Source organism: Amblyraja radiata, chromosome 2 (genome assembly GCF_010909765.2).
Source record: "Amblyraja radiata isolate CabotCenter1 chromosome 2, sAmbRad1.1.pri, whole genome shotgun sequence".
Taxonomy (NCBI): Eukaryota; Metazoa; Chordata; class Chondrichthyes; order Rajiformes; family Rajidae; genus Amblyraja; species Amblyraja radiata.
Window position 1 is genome coordinate 78,112,430 of NC_045957.1, and position 16,894 is coordinate 78,129,323.

The window sequence follows — 16,894 nt, forward strand, 5'->3', positions numbered from 1 at the left end:
GATTATTGATTAAGCAACAAAGAAACTTGTCACACAGCTCACAATCAACAAAACACCAGAGTTACAGTGCTGAGACAAGTTCTTCAAAGATATTATGTTTTTGCTGACAAAAGCATCTAACATCTGATTCCTATTTTCTAGTTTGTAGCTTTCTACAACATGAGGGTTTAGCATAAAATGTGACAATATAAAACATAATGTTATTTTTATGAAATTAGATATATGAAAACAACAGGCTAACATTGTTAGCCTGTTGTTTCAGTTTGCACTTTTGCACATTTTCTTGAAGCTAGCAAAGAAGCTGTTAAATTCAAGTACATTGGACACCTGGAAGTGGGTCAAGAGGGTGGCACTGACCTTGTTCTGTGGCTGTCTTCATATGTAGCAGCAGTTGATCCAACCCATTAAAAAAAGAAGCCAGGATCAAAGGCAGATTGAGTATGATGTAAAGCCCACAGGGATGGCACTTAGTGTGAGCCTTTCTTTAGGAGAGATGAGAGTTCTATAGGCAAGACCACCAGTCCAGAAGCACATGGAGGGTCAATGCGGACAGTAAAATATTAAAATCAACTTCAAAGGTAATACCATTTGTACTACTCAGTGGATAAGTAATTGCAGACATTAATTTTATATCAGCATCAAATATAAAGGGAAATATAGAACATTTTTATTATTCAGGTGGTTGTTTCAAGCACAAAATACTTTATTAGAATCACAGTGAAAGCAATGTTTTTTATTTCTTTTAAAAGGAAAGAGCTGAAAATTTGTACTTGTAAAAACCATGTCTCATCTTCATGCATTGGTAGTACGGTCTGACATTATCACTGAACCAGATAAACAACTGAACCTCCTGCTCAAACTGAGTATCCTCGATGTGCTCTCGGAAGCAGCAAGATACTGTAACTATCCTAGCACAGTCTGTGACCATTTTATCTCCCACCCCTGCACTGTTATTAATTCAGATGACCAATTCTGATCCAATGAATAATATAGAGCCGAGGCACGAGAGATGCTAGATGCTGGAATCTGGAGCAACAAACAATCTGCTCGAGGAACTCAGCAGAATGAGCAGCATCTGTGGGCAGAAAGGTATTTTCGCCATTTCAGGTCAAAACCTTGCTTCACAACGGAGCATACCAATAATAATAACACAGATCAGCTTGCCAGGTGTAGTGCCTAGCATGCTTGATATTGGAATTCCAAAATGATAAAGTTACAAACCAAAACTACATAGATAAACTGCATTAGTAGTACCCTACAGAGAGAGCTAAGACATTCCACAAATAACAAGACATCAAATATAGAACACAAACTCTCCAGCCCACAATGTCATGCTGAACATGATGCCAAGTTAAAATAATCTCATCTGCCTGCACATGATCCCCTTGTTCCCCAGATATCTATGTGCCTATCTAATAGCCTCTTAAATGCTCCTATCATATCTACCTCCACCTTTATTCCTGGCAGCACGTTCTAGGCACTCGCCACACTCTATGTAAAACAAAACTTGCTCCACATAATCGCCTTTCAAGTTTACTCCTCTCATTTTAAAGCTATGCCTTCCAGTCTTTGACATTTCTATTCTGGGGAAAAGGCTGTAACTGCCCACCCTATCTATACCCCCCTCTCATTTAATATACATAACAGAAATGCATCATTTCAAGGACCAAGGCACTTAAAGTAAAATAATCAACAAACTGGAGGAACAATCTGCATGCCAGAGGATAGAAGAGGATTTACAGGGGGAAAGAAAAGGCATAAGCCTTCATTCAGTCTCCCTCAGCCAATTTTGGATATCTTAACTGATAACAGTCTTCAGCATTTTCAATTACTCCACACAATATCATGAAATACTGAATGCACTAGACACAAAAAAAGAATAATGGTCCAGATAACAATCTGGTTTTAATGCTGGAGGTGTGTTCGTAAGAGCTAAATGTGCTCCTAGACAACCTGCTCCAGTACATGTTCAACACCAGTATCAATATAATATAATATATAATATATTTTATTGTCATTGCACAAAAGTGCAACGAGATTTGGTATGCAACTTCCATTCAATGTCATAACTTAAATAACTAATAACATTTAGATTTAGATACCCCGAGAACATGGCTTGTAAAAAGAACATTAAAACAGTAAAACAGTAAAAACAGTCAAAACAGGCTAAAGTGCAGATGTGTCTGTGCGACGTGACCATCCGAGGGAGACAGTCCAGGGGGGTGGGGGGCACTCAGCAGGGCCGGTTCGGAGCCGCTATAGCTCTGGGAATGAAGCTGTTCCTGAGTCTGGAGGTGCAGGCGTAGAAGGCCTTGTAACGTCTGCCGGAGGGAAGTAATTCGAACAGTCCATTACAAGGGTGTGAGGAATCTTTATGGATGCTGACGACCTTCCTGAGGCACCGTGTGTGGTAGATGTCCTCCAAGGCTGGTAGCGGTGTCCCAATAAACTTCTGCGCTCTGTGGACGACGCGCTGAAGAGCTCTCCTCTCCGCCTCCGTGCAGCTGAGATACAACACAGAGATGCCATACGTTGGTATGCTCTCTGTGGTGCAGCGGTAGAAGGTTGTCTGCAGCTGTTGGGGCAGACCAGTCTTTTTTAATGTTCTCAGGAAGAACAGTCGTTACTGTGCCTTCTTGACCAGCGCAGCGGTGTTGGTGGACCATGTGAGGTCCTCTGAGATGTGAGTGCCCAGAAACTTAAATCTGGACACTCTCTCCACAAAGTGACAATGTGAAATATAGAGATATACACAAAAAGCAGGATGACTCCATCCTGGAACCAGTTGAATTAATATCCTATTAGTCCACTCTTAATCATTAGCAAAACAATGGAAGGAGTTATTAAGAGTGCTATTGAGTGATAATTTAATAATGAGTTATCAACCAATTGATTCTGTTTGGGCTTCACTGGAGAAGTTCAGGATCATGTCTTCAGATGAACAACTTTCAGCTACTTTGTCAATGACCTGTCTTTCCTCTTTGTGTAGAAGTCAAGCCAACAATGTCAGCATGGTACAAATCATAGTTGCTGAATTTCCTCAGAGATGTTTTCTCTATAAGCTAATGGAACGCCTTAAGCTGTTCCATCAATGTTCTTCACCCCATCCGATATAAAATGGGCATGCAAACAAATAATTGCAGAGCATCCATCTCCTTTAGCATGACTTCAGCCAATGACACAGAACATTACTATAAGACATGGACAGCATTGAGATTTGGCCTAACAATTCGCAAGTGTTGTAAACGATATGTTAGTGGAGTAGGTGTGTTTGTGGGCTAGTAATTAAGCTCAAGGAACTGGTGACCTGGGTTCAAACCTCACTATAGCTGCTGAGGAATTCACATATAACCACTAAAATGCAACTGGAATTTAAAAAAATGCTAGTAATTGTGACCAATTTAATAGTCGTAAAATAGTTGCTTGTTCATAGAAGGTACACAAAATTGCTGGGGAAACTCAGCGGGTGCAGCAGCATCTATGGAGCGAAGGAAATGGGCGACGTTTCGGGCCAAAACCCTTCTTCAGACTGGTCATTCATAGTTGCTTGTTCATAGATGTCCTTTGGGCCTTGAGAACACAATAGAATCTAGGTATCTGAAAAATGAAACAGAATGCTGGCAGAAAGTGTTTGAAACAGCTATTGCTCTAGCAAAAAATAGATTATATCGATGTTCTGTGTCAGCAAACAGGAAAACTGTGAGAGAAAACAGGAAAGATTACCAGCATCTAACATGACTTGGGGGGAGGGGGGGAAAGGGGGCGTTGGGTGGGGTAGGTAGGTGAACAGGAGGGTGTGCGTGTGAGTAGAACACAAGGCATATGGGTGAATGGATATATTTAATGTTCATACAATCCAAGGAATATGAGGTGTTGCACTTTTTAATTTTTTTTAATTTATATTAGAAGCAATTGTACAAGGATAAAACGCTTGGCATCTACAATTATACAATTATTGTACAGCTTCATTTTTAACCTTATAATCTAAATTTAAAAAGAAAGGAAAAATAAAAATAAAGAGAAAGCAAGAAAAGAAGAAAAGAAAAAATGAAGAGATAAAATAGAAAAGAACAAGAAAAAGACCCCTAAGCTACCAAAAAAGTGCAGCGGAAAGAAAGAGAAATAAGAAAAGAAAAGATGGAGATATACCTTGCCCCCCCCCGCCCCTCACCCATCATAGCATCGGATTTAAAATTAAATTTGTGTTTCACCATACTATTGTTGTAAAAATTCAGTAAAGGGTATCCATGTCTTAAGAAATTAATCTGTTTTTTCCACCAAGACAAGCCTAATGTTTTCCAAGTGTAGTGTCTCAGACATATCTGTAATCCACATCTTCACTGTAGGGACTGTTGTCTGTTTCCAAAATGTAAGTGTTAAATTTTTCGCCATTATCAGGCTGTAATAGAGGAAACGTCTTTGAAATATCGTTAGCTTAGAACAGGCCTCTGACATACCTAATATAATCAGTTTTATAGAGTCTGTGCAGTATTTTAAATTTTATCAGGGAGTGCCTAACATTAAGAGAGCAGTAATGTATGTATAAAAGGCTTTCCTCCCAACTATCCTTTGAGATTAGTAAACCCAATTCATCTTCCCAAGCTCGCCTAATCATTTCAGAAGATGGGATGTGTGCAGTTAAAAGGGTATTGTAAATGTAGGATATTAACTTACTTGTATCCGCCTTTCTATTCATGCATTCGTCTAATATATCTAGGCCCATAAAATGACAGTCTTCTGTGTGTGTTTTCACATAGTCTCGGATTTAAAGATATCTAAAAAATTACTAGCTTTCAAATTATAGTTCTACTGTAATTCTTGAAACGAAAGGAAGTTCCCCTTCTCGTAAAGATCTCCCAGCATTTTTAATTCCTGAGTTTTCCCATTGTGCAAACGCCTTATCTAAAGTAGATGTTGCACTTTCAATATGTGTTCCACCTACCCATCATCCCCTACCAATCTCAATCCACCTATTATGTGCCATTCGCTATCTCACCCCTCATCGACTGAGATATGCAGGCAACCTATCCCCTTCCCAATCCCAATGGAGGGTCTTGATTCATAATGTCATCTTGCAACTTTTTCCACCATTGGGCTCAACCAGCTTGTCCCAGGTGTGATTCCAGTGAGATGACCTCCTGCCTGTCCTCCGAAAAGGCCGACTGCCCATATCCACTGGGTGGCGGCCGCAGCGATGACAACCTCGCCAATGGTCTGTCTGTCTTTTTATCTTTTTTGTTATTTTTAGTGTGTTTAAAAAAGTATGTGTTAATGTTTTCTGGTTTGCTTTATGTGGGGGGGGGGGGGGGATCGGGGGAAACTTTTTTCTCAATCTCTTATCTTGCCGGTGATTGCCGGATCGTATCTCCGGTCGCTCTGCGGCCTACCATCATTTCGCTGGAGGCCTTGCTCGAGACTGACTTTAAGCTCCACCGCCGGGCCGTGGACTTACCATCAGAACCTGCGATCCCTTGCCTTGGATCGATGCTCCAACCGAGGCCTGTGGATTTCAATATCAAGGAGCTCATAGTCTCGGGTAGAGGCTGATGTCGGGAAGCTCCAAAGTCGCAAGAATTTCGACCTGCCCCAACCCGGAGTCCAATCGCCTGGTGCGGGGAGCTGAGATTCCCTGATACAGGAGCTTGATCTCCCCAATGCGAAGGGCCCGACCGCCGGCTACGGGAGCCAAGATTGTCCCATCAATGAAAGGTTCGAGTGCCCCAACCGCGGGAGAATAAAGAAGGGAAGAAGTTTGAACTTTTTTTTTCGCCTTCCATCACAGGGAGGAATATGGAGCAGTGACTGTGGTGGATGTTTATGTTAAAATGTATATTGTATTGGTATGACAGTAAGGCAAATCAAATTCCTCGTATGTTGCTAATAAAGTATGATTATGATTATGATTGTGTGAGGCATATCTTTCAGGCTCACATTACCTTCTAATCAGGAAACAATTATGGCTGTAGAAAAAAAGGAACTGCAGGTGCTTGTTTACAAAAAAAAGACATAACATGCTGGAGTAACTCAACGGGTCAGGCAGCATCTCTGGAGAACATCGATAGGTGACATTTCAGGTCAGGACCCTTCTTCAGACTAATTCTGGTTGACTTGAAGTGTGCAAACATTAGGTTAAGATGCCAACTGGTGGATATGACAGTACTTGATTATATGTACCTACATTTAATGTACATATTCGTGCATTTAATGGAGCCAACCTATACCACATCCAATAGATCAGATCAAAATGATATAGTCCTGTTGCATCCAGACTTTAGACTTTTAGACTTTAGATGTATAGCATGGAAACAGGCCCTTCAGCCAACCGAATCCATGCTGGTCACCCTGTCTACTAACTATCCTACATACTAGGGACATTTTACAATTTACAGAAGGCAATTAACCTACACGCCTATATATCTTTGGTGTATGGGAGGAAACTGGAGCACCTGGAGAATGCCCACGCGGTCACAGGGAGAATTTACAAACTCCATACAGGCACCACCAGTGGTAAGGATCAAACCTAGTTCTCAAGCACTGTAAGGCATCAACTCTAGCACTGCACCACTGTGCCAGCCTAGTCATGAATAGTGATGAAAAATAAATAATGAGTAGTAAAATAAACTATACCCATTTCTCATTTGAAGAGACCAGAACATGAGAACAAAAAGTAAAAATCAAACAGTGAAAATAACCTACTGCTAGATATGCTTATTTATTTATTTATTTATGTATTTTATTTTTATTTATTAGAAGTAAGTACAATAATATGGTACCATAGATACCTAGTATATATTGACATGTTACAATTCATGTACATCTTCTTCTTATTTATATTTTAACAATAAAAAGGAGACAGAAAAAGAATAGAAAAGAAATAGAGAAGTGTGTGATATCAGAAAGTGAGAAAAGGAAAATGAGAAAAGAAATAAAATGAAGAGAAAAGAAGCAGAGGTAGAAAGCAGAAGAATAAAGGAGAGATTGCTATTTGTTATTCTTGACCACCATTCACTCAGTCCTGAGACGGATCATTTCTACGTTTGTGTTGCACCGTATGCTTGTAAGAAGTCGACAAATGGAGACCAAATCCTTAGGAATTGGTCTACTTTGTCTGTTAGGAGGAATCGCATTTCTTCAAGATGTAAGGTTTCCAACATGTTTGAAATCCACATTTTAAGCGTTGGTATCGATGTATTTTTCCAAAATGTCAGTATAAGTTTTTTTGCAGTTATTAAAACATAATTAAGGAATGATTTTTGAAACATATTCAATTTATTCTCGTCTTCCAGTAATCCAAATATAATCAGTTCAGTGTTAGGATCAAGTTTTATCTTAAGTAATTACGTTTTATTTCAAAGATTTAGCTCCAAAATTTGTGTAATTTTATACAAGAAACAAAAGAGTGTGTTGTAGTGGCATTCCGAGATGAACATTTATCACAAATGGGGGAAGTATTTGGGTAGAATTTGTGCAACCTAGTTTTCAAATAATATAATCTGTGTAGAATTTTAAATTGCATTAAATTATGTCTTGCATTAATCGAACATTTATGTATATATATCAAGTGTTTTTCCCAAGTTTATTTTGGGATTTTTATCAGTAGTTCTCATTCCCATTCTTCTCTAAGTGCCTCTGTCAGTGGTAATTCTATATTTAAGATACTATTGTATAAATATGATATTAATTTTGTTGATTCAGCCTTATTGTTCATTGCTTCTTCCAATGAGTCTAGTTAAAGTTTGGTATCCTTGTATATGTTTTTTCAGGAAGTCACGGATCTGAAGATATTTAAAGTATTGGTTATTTTTCAGCTTGTAATTCGATTTTAATTGTTGAAATGAAAGCAAGTTTCCCATTTCGTATATATCACAGATCCGTTTAATTCCCAGTTTTTCCCACTGGTTATATGTTTTATCAGTGAAAGATGGTTTAAATGCTGGATTATTAACTAATGGAGTTAAAAGTGATAGATTTCTTAATTTTAAAGTTAATTTATTTGTTTCCAAATTCGTATTGTATTATGGATGATTGGGTTCTTCTTATATATTGTGTTATTCATTTTTGTCGAGGAGAAGAGGATCGCTCCTATATTAAAAGGAGAACAGTCCTCTTTCTCCATTCTTATCCATTCTGACTGTTGGGCAGAACTGTCCAACCAATAGATTAGATATTGCTAATGTTAGATATGCTAAGTGCACAATCCATCTTGGCCTCTTCCTCCTCAGGCTTCCACCCACACAGAGGCCAGTGTTTTGTCAACTTGATTCACTGCATGAAATAGTTGACATCATTAAAAACAGTGATGTCCATGGAACCAAAAGATATTTCAACTGTAGTCTCATAAAGTCACACCGCGCAGGAACAGTCCCCCTAGGTTCCACTCATCTGTACTACTTCCATTTCCTCTTGCAGACCCATTAATTCCCTGCTCCCCACTCTTCCATTGTCCTGCCACCCACCTACAGTGGCACGATATACAGTGAGCAGTTAATCTTGCTGCCAATATGAAGCCAGGCCTGGACAATGTTCAAACATTGGCTAATAAATGCTATTGTCACTCATCCAAACATCTAAGTGTTGAGCGGAGAGCAACTTCATGACAATAAACGCAACCATTTAAGAAACGAGCCTACAATTATGTTCTTGAAGGCAATTGTGCCATTAAAGGCTGACCTTGTCAAAAGTGCTAAAGTCCATGTTTGAAAGATAACCAACATTTATGACACACAAACAAAAGCCAATCTTCAACTAAAGCAATTTCAAATAATTTCCTTTGACTCTTAAAGGTACTAACATTATCTCACCCGACACCAATTCTAACCTGGCTTACCATTCATCAGAAATTCACCACATCAATTCAATGCCATGTAAACAAGAAAGGTCAAATTTGGATGTTCTGCAGCAATTATTCAATTATCCTGCAATAACTCTTCATCAAATGCAGAAAAAAATGTTACATATGTCATGGAATGCTGCTGACTTTTTTGAATCTCTGTATCAGCAGTAATGCGCAAAGTATACCATCAGAGAGAAAACAATGCTATTAACTTGAAAGGAACCTCTATCTATTTTAAGCATCCAGTTCTTGGACCACATTGATGCTGCATTGTATCCTATTTACAAAGAGGACTATAGAAATGTATTTGGCTTCTCTGGTAACATCTCTTGAACCTGCGAACTCCAATGGTTTATTTCAGAAAGGTTGGTAAAGTGCATTGCAGTGCAATTTGTTTATGGAATTCCTTTCTTGGACGTCCAGAATTTCAGAAACTGAGCTCACATGCATACGTTACTGCATTGCACCTCCATGGCATTGAGCATAGAATGGCTGTCGTGTGATATGGAAGACGGTACAAGCTTTAATTGATTTAAAATAATAATATATATTCTACTTAATTTACTGACACATTGACTAAATAGACCACATATCATTGTTGGTGTGATAATGGTCTGGTTAGCAGCTTAACTAAATCTTGCTCGCTATTGTGATTTGTCATGTGACAGGAAATATGTGACACATGACTGGAAATTATTTCTTCTAGAGTAGATAAGGAGAGGACTTCACCAATGGACTGGGATCATGAGTGTTCCTATTTGCCATAAACCGTGCAGGTACACTTATATTTGCTCTTATCAAGTATCCAGAACAGTAGAAGGAATGTGGGAACACTGTTTTAAATTAAAGCTGTTGTTTCTTGGACCAAATAAATGAATTTTATTATTGTACTGTGGTCACACATGGACTACTGAAGTCTCTTGCCTTTGGTGTTGGCAGAGGCTTCCACTAGCAGTGAGACTATGAGAGTTATGTCTCAGAGTTCAAACTGTTTTTCATGTTATTAGACATTTATTCTCAAATATATTGATTGGATCAGAATCACATTGTAATGAATAAGTGTTTTGCAACAATGACGTCCTACCAGTATAATTCCTATGATTTAATTTACATATTTGACGGTGCCAAGATCCAGAGAAAACTCTCTGCATTATGTTTCCTGTCTGAATATACAAACAAACTGCTAGGGCTTTCTGGAAAAAAAGTGCAGAACTAGATCTGACGCCAATTTATTGGAGAATTCAAGAAACTCACATGAGAACTGAAAAGATTTACAGAAAATGTGAATTGGTCTTTTAAATGCAAATGTATATCATTGGTTTATAAGTTCCAGCACAACATTTGTGAATATGTTCAAGGGATTAATTACAGAAACATTTGCTTGCCTTATATCGCTACCAACTCTTGTGAAGTGGCTACCTGAGTTATTTGCAATAGTTCTATCCAATACATCACTTAACTTGTCATCAAAGTAATCGCAATGGCTTCTGAAAGAACCATAAATCCTTCATTTGAAACTCCATCGGAACACTGTAACCAGATTTTGTCAACCTTAACTCTGAAACCTAATTTTCTCCTCCTGCATCATCCCTTGCATTTGGAGGCTGGTTGGAAGGCAGCTCAGCATATTAATGACCTGACTGCTGTTGTTTTGCAGCCATATGGCAAGTGGTACTGATCTGTGGCCTACCTTGAAACCTCTCTTGACTTCCTCCTTCTGTTAACTGGCAGGTTGCCTTGACTTGATGGAACACTATCATGAGCTGACAAGAGATCAGCAATTTTATTTTTGGTAGAAAGTCAGTACAAGAACCTGCTGCAAGCAGAGCCTGGGAATATGACCACTGATAAATTGATTACATGAAGCTGCTACTCTGACCTTTTTCCCTCATTATAATCTTCACCCTACGGTGTAAATCTATGATGTTTAATTAATTCCAATAAAATCAAAAGAGGCACTCTTATATACAGCACAGTTTATTGTTTCATAGTTTAAAGTGTAATTTTGTTGAAAACAATATGATCTTAGCATAAAACTCTGGGCTACTGTATATTGGAAATAAAGCAAAAATTAAATCAACCACCCGTTCACCTCCCGAGATAGTTATTCTTTGCTTTTAGCAAATACTGGACCAACACACCCATTCCCTACCCATAGCCCCCACGGGAGGTGTGGATCCCAACTCAAGCTGTTCCCGAATGTAAAATTTCAGCACTCCCCTTGCCTCCCTCAGCAGTGCTCTTTAATAATAATTACAATTGCACTTGTCCTGCGTGTTGCAATAGCAATTTGCCCTCTTCCTGCTAGTCAAGCCATTGTGACGTCATCAGTTGAAGCTGGTCGGTTTGAAATTCAAGGTATTTTGTTTTTTTTAAACTTAATCAGTAATAATTCAAGAAATAAAGCATAAAATATTCAGTGAAAGTGATTTCTTCCTAGAGGGGAAAAATGTGAATCAGAATATGTAAAAATCTTGTGGCAGTTGGCATTTTCTAAGCTATAATCACAAATAATGTCAAATATAGGATGAAATCTTTATTGAAGCTGATCTCTGCCAGCTGAGCAATTGTGACGTCATCAGTTGAAGATGGTGGTTTTCATTTCAAAGTCTTTTGACTTTTTTAGACTTTTAATCTGTAATGAGTCGAGAAATAAATCATAAAATGTTCAGATAAGGTGATCCCGGCCTCAACGGGAAAAATGTCAATCGGAATATGTAAACTATAACTATGGCATGATAATGGCGAAAAAACTTATACTTAAATTTTGGAAAAATGCATCTACCCGAACTCTTAAAATGTGGATCACAAACATGTCTGAGACGCTACATCTTGAAGATATGAGACTTGTCTTAGCAGGAAAATCAGAGCAATTTTCAAAGATATTGTCGCCTTTCATTGATTCATTACAAGGATAGTATGGTGCAACACAATTTTGGAATTAAACCGATTTACGGACAGGATGATGGGTGTGGTGAGAAATGAAGCAGGTATATTAACACGTGTTTTTTTAAAATTATTTTTCGTTTTTGTCTTTTTTTTAAAAAGTTTTTATTTATTCACTCTGTGACTTCATTCATTTGGTAGTTTAGGGGTTCTATTTTTACACATTCACTCTCTCTTCACTTTCTTTCTTTCTTGCTCTTTCTCTCTTTTTCTATTTCATCTTTGTTAAAATTAAAATGGAAGCTGTACAATAAATGTGTTATGCCATGCCGCGGTTTATACTTTTGTGCACTGCTTGTAATTAAAAAAAAAGCAGAATAATGCTTTTTTAAAAGCAAAAATAATGTTAAAACTTCATCGTTACCGCGTAGTGGTTTGGCGAAGATGTAAAGTCACACACATACACACGTACAAGATCAGACTTTTAATAAGTATATGATTATGTTTGATAATTATTTATAATTATGTTTTTGATATGCAATTATTGTACTTTAATCATTTATAAATTCATCTTTGAAATGATTAAAAGTAGAAAATGATTCATTAAATGCTTTTGGAGTATTTTCTTCCCTAATAAATGTTATTTTGTGCAAATATAATGGTGGTTCTGATAGACTGGATGACAGAGCTTTACCGGGTCTTGAAAAGAAGCAAGAATCAATTTATCAATGCAAAATGTCAAATATAGGCTTTATTTTAAGATTAAATCAAATCAAGTATAAGTATTTAACTTGCCAGAGAAAAAAGTGTAAGCATGCAACTGTAGGAACTATATTAAAAACCAATATATTAGATGCTCTACAGTTACCCTTTGTTCAAAAGAATTACTGAATTGCAATTTCAATTTCACAATGAAGTAAAAATCTTATTTAATAAATATAATATTTACAAAATACCTTTCTCTCAAATATTGCTGAAGATATATATCAAGTTGCATACATTGACTAAAATAGCTGGGTTGTTATTTTTTAAGCAGAGAAGTTTGAGGAACTCACAAAGCTATCTAACGACCAAACGATGCTGACTTGCAGAGGGACCTGAGCTTCACGTTCCTTGGTGTTAATATTACTAACAGTTGGTCCTGGAACAACCAAATTGACACTCCATGCACCAATCACTCTGCTCAATGAAATTCAGCATGCTTCAAGTGACTCTTGCCACTGTTCTGTCCATGACAGCAGAAAATTACAGAGATCCCTCAAAGCAGTTCAGTCCATCACGTATTTCAGCCTCCCCACATCTTCTTCCCCCCCCCATCCACTCCCTCCCCATTCAACCCTACTCCAGTACATCTTGTGCTGCCTCGGGAAAGTAGCCAACAAATTTAAGGGCCACTCACACTGGTCATTCTCCCTTCTCCCCTTCTCTTGTTGGGCAGAAGGTACAAAGCTTGAAAGCACACACCACCTGATTCAGGACCAGCGTCTTCCCTATGGTTATCAGACTTTTGAATAGACCTCTCATATGCTACGGATGAATTCCAGATCTGTTAATCTAATTCATTGCATTCCATGAACTTTGTTTCATTTTAACTTCACTTTCTCTGTAGCTGCAACATCACATTCTGCACTCTCTTTATTTTCTATTTTGCACTACCTGGTCTACTTGTGTCTGGTCTGATTTGCCTAGACAGCATGCAAAGCAAAGTTTTTGAAATTATCTTGGTACTAGTGGCGACAATAAACCAATCAATACTTGATGGAAAAGAAAAATGCAGGGAATAAACTGGAGAACAAAAGCATCTAAACAACTGGGTTTAATTGGTTAAAAGACCTCATTCTGTGCTGTAACAGTTCTGATTCTACGTTACTCAGGAAATCTATTTTTGAAAACACGTGTGTTATTGGTCGATGACTAAATATATTAAGTAATTTGCTCTTTTTTGATTATAGGTTAGTGAATGGACTGTGGAGACCAAGGAAAAGTGTAATTAGTACATTGTCAATAATCTAATAACTTCACAGTTGTAGATTATTTATCAATTTTCCATTTGCTGCTTTGGTTACTGTGAAAAACGTCAATTGATTGAGAAATGCAAAGTATTAAGCTCTCCCTTGTTGATGTTGTTTTTCTGCCCTGGTTACAGATCAGATGACTTGATCAGAATTATTGCTGTAGCACTTTTGCTAATATGCTAATTTTATTCTTTGTACAGATCACCTCAAATGAATTTAATGGAAAAGGATGACTAAGAAGGTAAGGGCAGTTTTACTTCCATTGCATTATTTGGCTTGCCCAAGATCTGTGTGACAGCACATCTCTTTGGTTCTCTTTTCTTCTATTCTTTGATTTTAAAGGGGTTTGGGACCCTCAAATAATTTATATATTTTTTACTACGCTTGTGTTTCTCAAGTTGTCCAGTTCTTGCTATTGATGTTTACCATTATATTGCATAGCCATTTAACCATTGTTTTTAATGAACCTTAATGCAGTCTCCCTCCTTACCTCCAACCCAACAAGGTAAGCATTCAGTTCTGCGAATGCACGGTCATAGGAAATAGATGGAAGGCAAGGTCACTTGTGCCTCTCTGTCATTCAATAAAATGGTAGTCACTGCCTTGTTCAGTATGTTATCCACCCCCTATATCCTCACGACCTCTTAGAATGCAAAAATCTCTCAGCCTTGTAAATATTCCGTGACTGAGCTGTCGTGGACCTCTGAGGTGTAGAGTTTGAACCGTCGGAATAAACATCTCCGCACTATGTGGGCAACTTCGAGTCCTGATCCGATAACCCCTGATGCCAGGACTGTCTGTTTAGAAAATAAGATTTGTGACATCTGCTCTGTCGATCACTCCAAGAATTTGGTATGCCTCAAGATTTATAAATTTGTTTATTAGAATAACTGGTAGCTTTAAGTTGTTAATGATCATCTTCAAGGGAAGGAGAGGGAATTAGAGAAGGCAGAGTGTTTTATGGAGGGAATTCCAGAGCCCTGTACCACAGCAACTGAAGCCCTTCAGCCACAGTACTGTCACTAAATGGACAAGAAACTAAAAGGGTTGCAGCAAAGCTATCACAGATGCTGTAGAAAAAAGAGATGGCTAAGACGGTGGAGATTTATAAATGTGTTTGAGAATTTTAAAATCGGGCATTGTTTCACCAGGAACTGGCAGGAGAGAAAAGAAAATATTTGAGATGTCTGACATTCCTAGAACAAATATTGTTTTATATTGGTGCCTCTCTATTTTCCCTTGGTTTATTTTCTCTTTGTATTCACTGTCTGAAGATTCAGCAAGCCTTTTAACCATGGTGAAAGTTCAGGTATAAATTGCCTCTGGATATTTTTCCCAGTTGCTTGTGCATTCTCCCTTTTGATCGTACGCTTGACTTAAATTCATGAGTCAGCAATGTTTATGTTCATTTTACAGGATTTAAACGAATAAAAGAATGTTGTTAGAGGAAAAAAAAACACACTTCAGCCAATATAGCAGCCCAGCCGTGCTTCAACAACTAGGCGACCCGCAGCTTCTACCAGCTGCACCTCACAGCGCATACCAGAGATCTGAGTTTGATCCTGACCTCTGGTGCAGTCTGTGTGCAGTTTGCATATTCTCCCTGTGACTGCATGGGTTTCCTTTGGCTGCTCCCATGTCCCAAAGATACATTGATTTGTAGGTTAATTGCCCTATGTAAATTGCACCTCACGCATAGGAAGTGAAAGTGGGAGAGCACAGAACTATGATGGTACTATGAGATTAATATATGATGATCAATTGGCGGCACTGGGCTTACACTCGCTGGAGTTTAGAAGAATTTGTGGGGACCTCATTGAAACGTACAGAATAGTGAAAGGCTTGGATAGAGTGTATGTGGAGAGGATGTTTCCACTAGCGAGAGTCATACCCTCAAAATTAAAGGACATTCGTTCATGAAGGAGATGAGGAGGAATTTCTTTAGTCAGAGGATGATGAATCTGTGGAATTATTTGCCACAGAAGGCTGTGGAGGCCAAGTCGGCGGATATATTTAAGGCAGAGATATATAGATAGATTCTTGATCAGTACAGGTGTCAGAGGTTATGAGGAGAAGGCAGGTGAATGGAGTTCAGAGGGAGACATAGATCAGCCATGATTGAATAGCCGAGTAGACTAGATGGGCCGAATAGCCTAATTTTGCTCCTATGACATGATCCTATGAACTAGTGTGATTGATGGTGAGTGGACTGAATGGCCTGTTTCCATGCTTTATATTTCAATTAGTCAACACCTTTATGACATTAAGATTTGTGCTGTTAAGTTACAAGTAAGATAAATGCCACACAAATTACCCACGGCAGCTTTGCTTGACATTCAGTTTATTAGGACTCCCACCAGTAATATCCTGGGATCATTACTGAACAGAAACTGAATTGTGCCAGTCACATAAGTACTATGACTATGAAGGCTGGGTGTCCTGCAGCAAGAAACTCTCCCCCTATCTCCAACAAACCTTTCTATCATCTCCAAGACGTAACTCAGACTTTTATGGAACTATACTCGGCACTTGTCCGGATGAGTGAAACTCCAATAATACTCTGGAGGTTGAGACTATATAGGGAACAGCAGCTCTCCCTTTATGGACATCCCATCCACTACACCAAACACAATTTTTTCATGAGTGCATTGAAATTGTTGGATGATTTCATTCATAGAATTAGATAACATTGGAGCAAAGAAGGTGGCCACTCAGCCCATCACTTCCATACCTTCCTTTGCTGATGACAATTAACCCCAGCTCTCAAAAGTTTTTGCAAACACTGGGTCTAAAATTGTTTTATGCAAAAGAAAGGTGCTACATTAAACTATCTAGTCCAGATTGATTTCTGGGATTAGTTTATAAAGCCTGAGATGGGGCTGTCTGGAAGAAATGTCCCAATGGTGTTTCCTCCCAATTTGCACAGGGCTTTAATCTGATTCCCTGCCAAGAGATGGAAGTTGAGGAATGCATCATAACATGGGAGGATAACTTGGAGAGAGGGTATAGTCTATTTTCTCTTTATCCTTAAGAAAGACACAAAATAATGGAGTAATTCAGCGGGACAGACAGCATCTCTGGAGAGCAAGAATGGGTAATGTTTTGGGTCGAGACTCTTCAGACTTTCCTACACATTCTATTTATCCGTGTTGCATGTTGG

At 38.4% G+C, this 16,894-nt stretch overlaps 1 protein-coding gene across 1 annotated transcript in view; it reads left to right on the forward strand.

Annotated features, from left to right (window-relative positions):
* The window catches only part of LOC116990921 (cadherin-12-like), an 878,073-nt gene that overhangs the window by 201,295 nt on the left and 659,884 nt on the right, over window positions 1–16,894 (forward strand). Inside the window, exon 2 of the mRNA XM_033049096.1 lies at window positions 13,935–13,975. The gene's annotated coding sequence lies outside the window, so the exon portion shown is untranslated. The remainder of the gene's footprint in view (window positions 1–13,934; window positions 13,976–16,894) is intronic.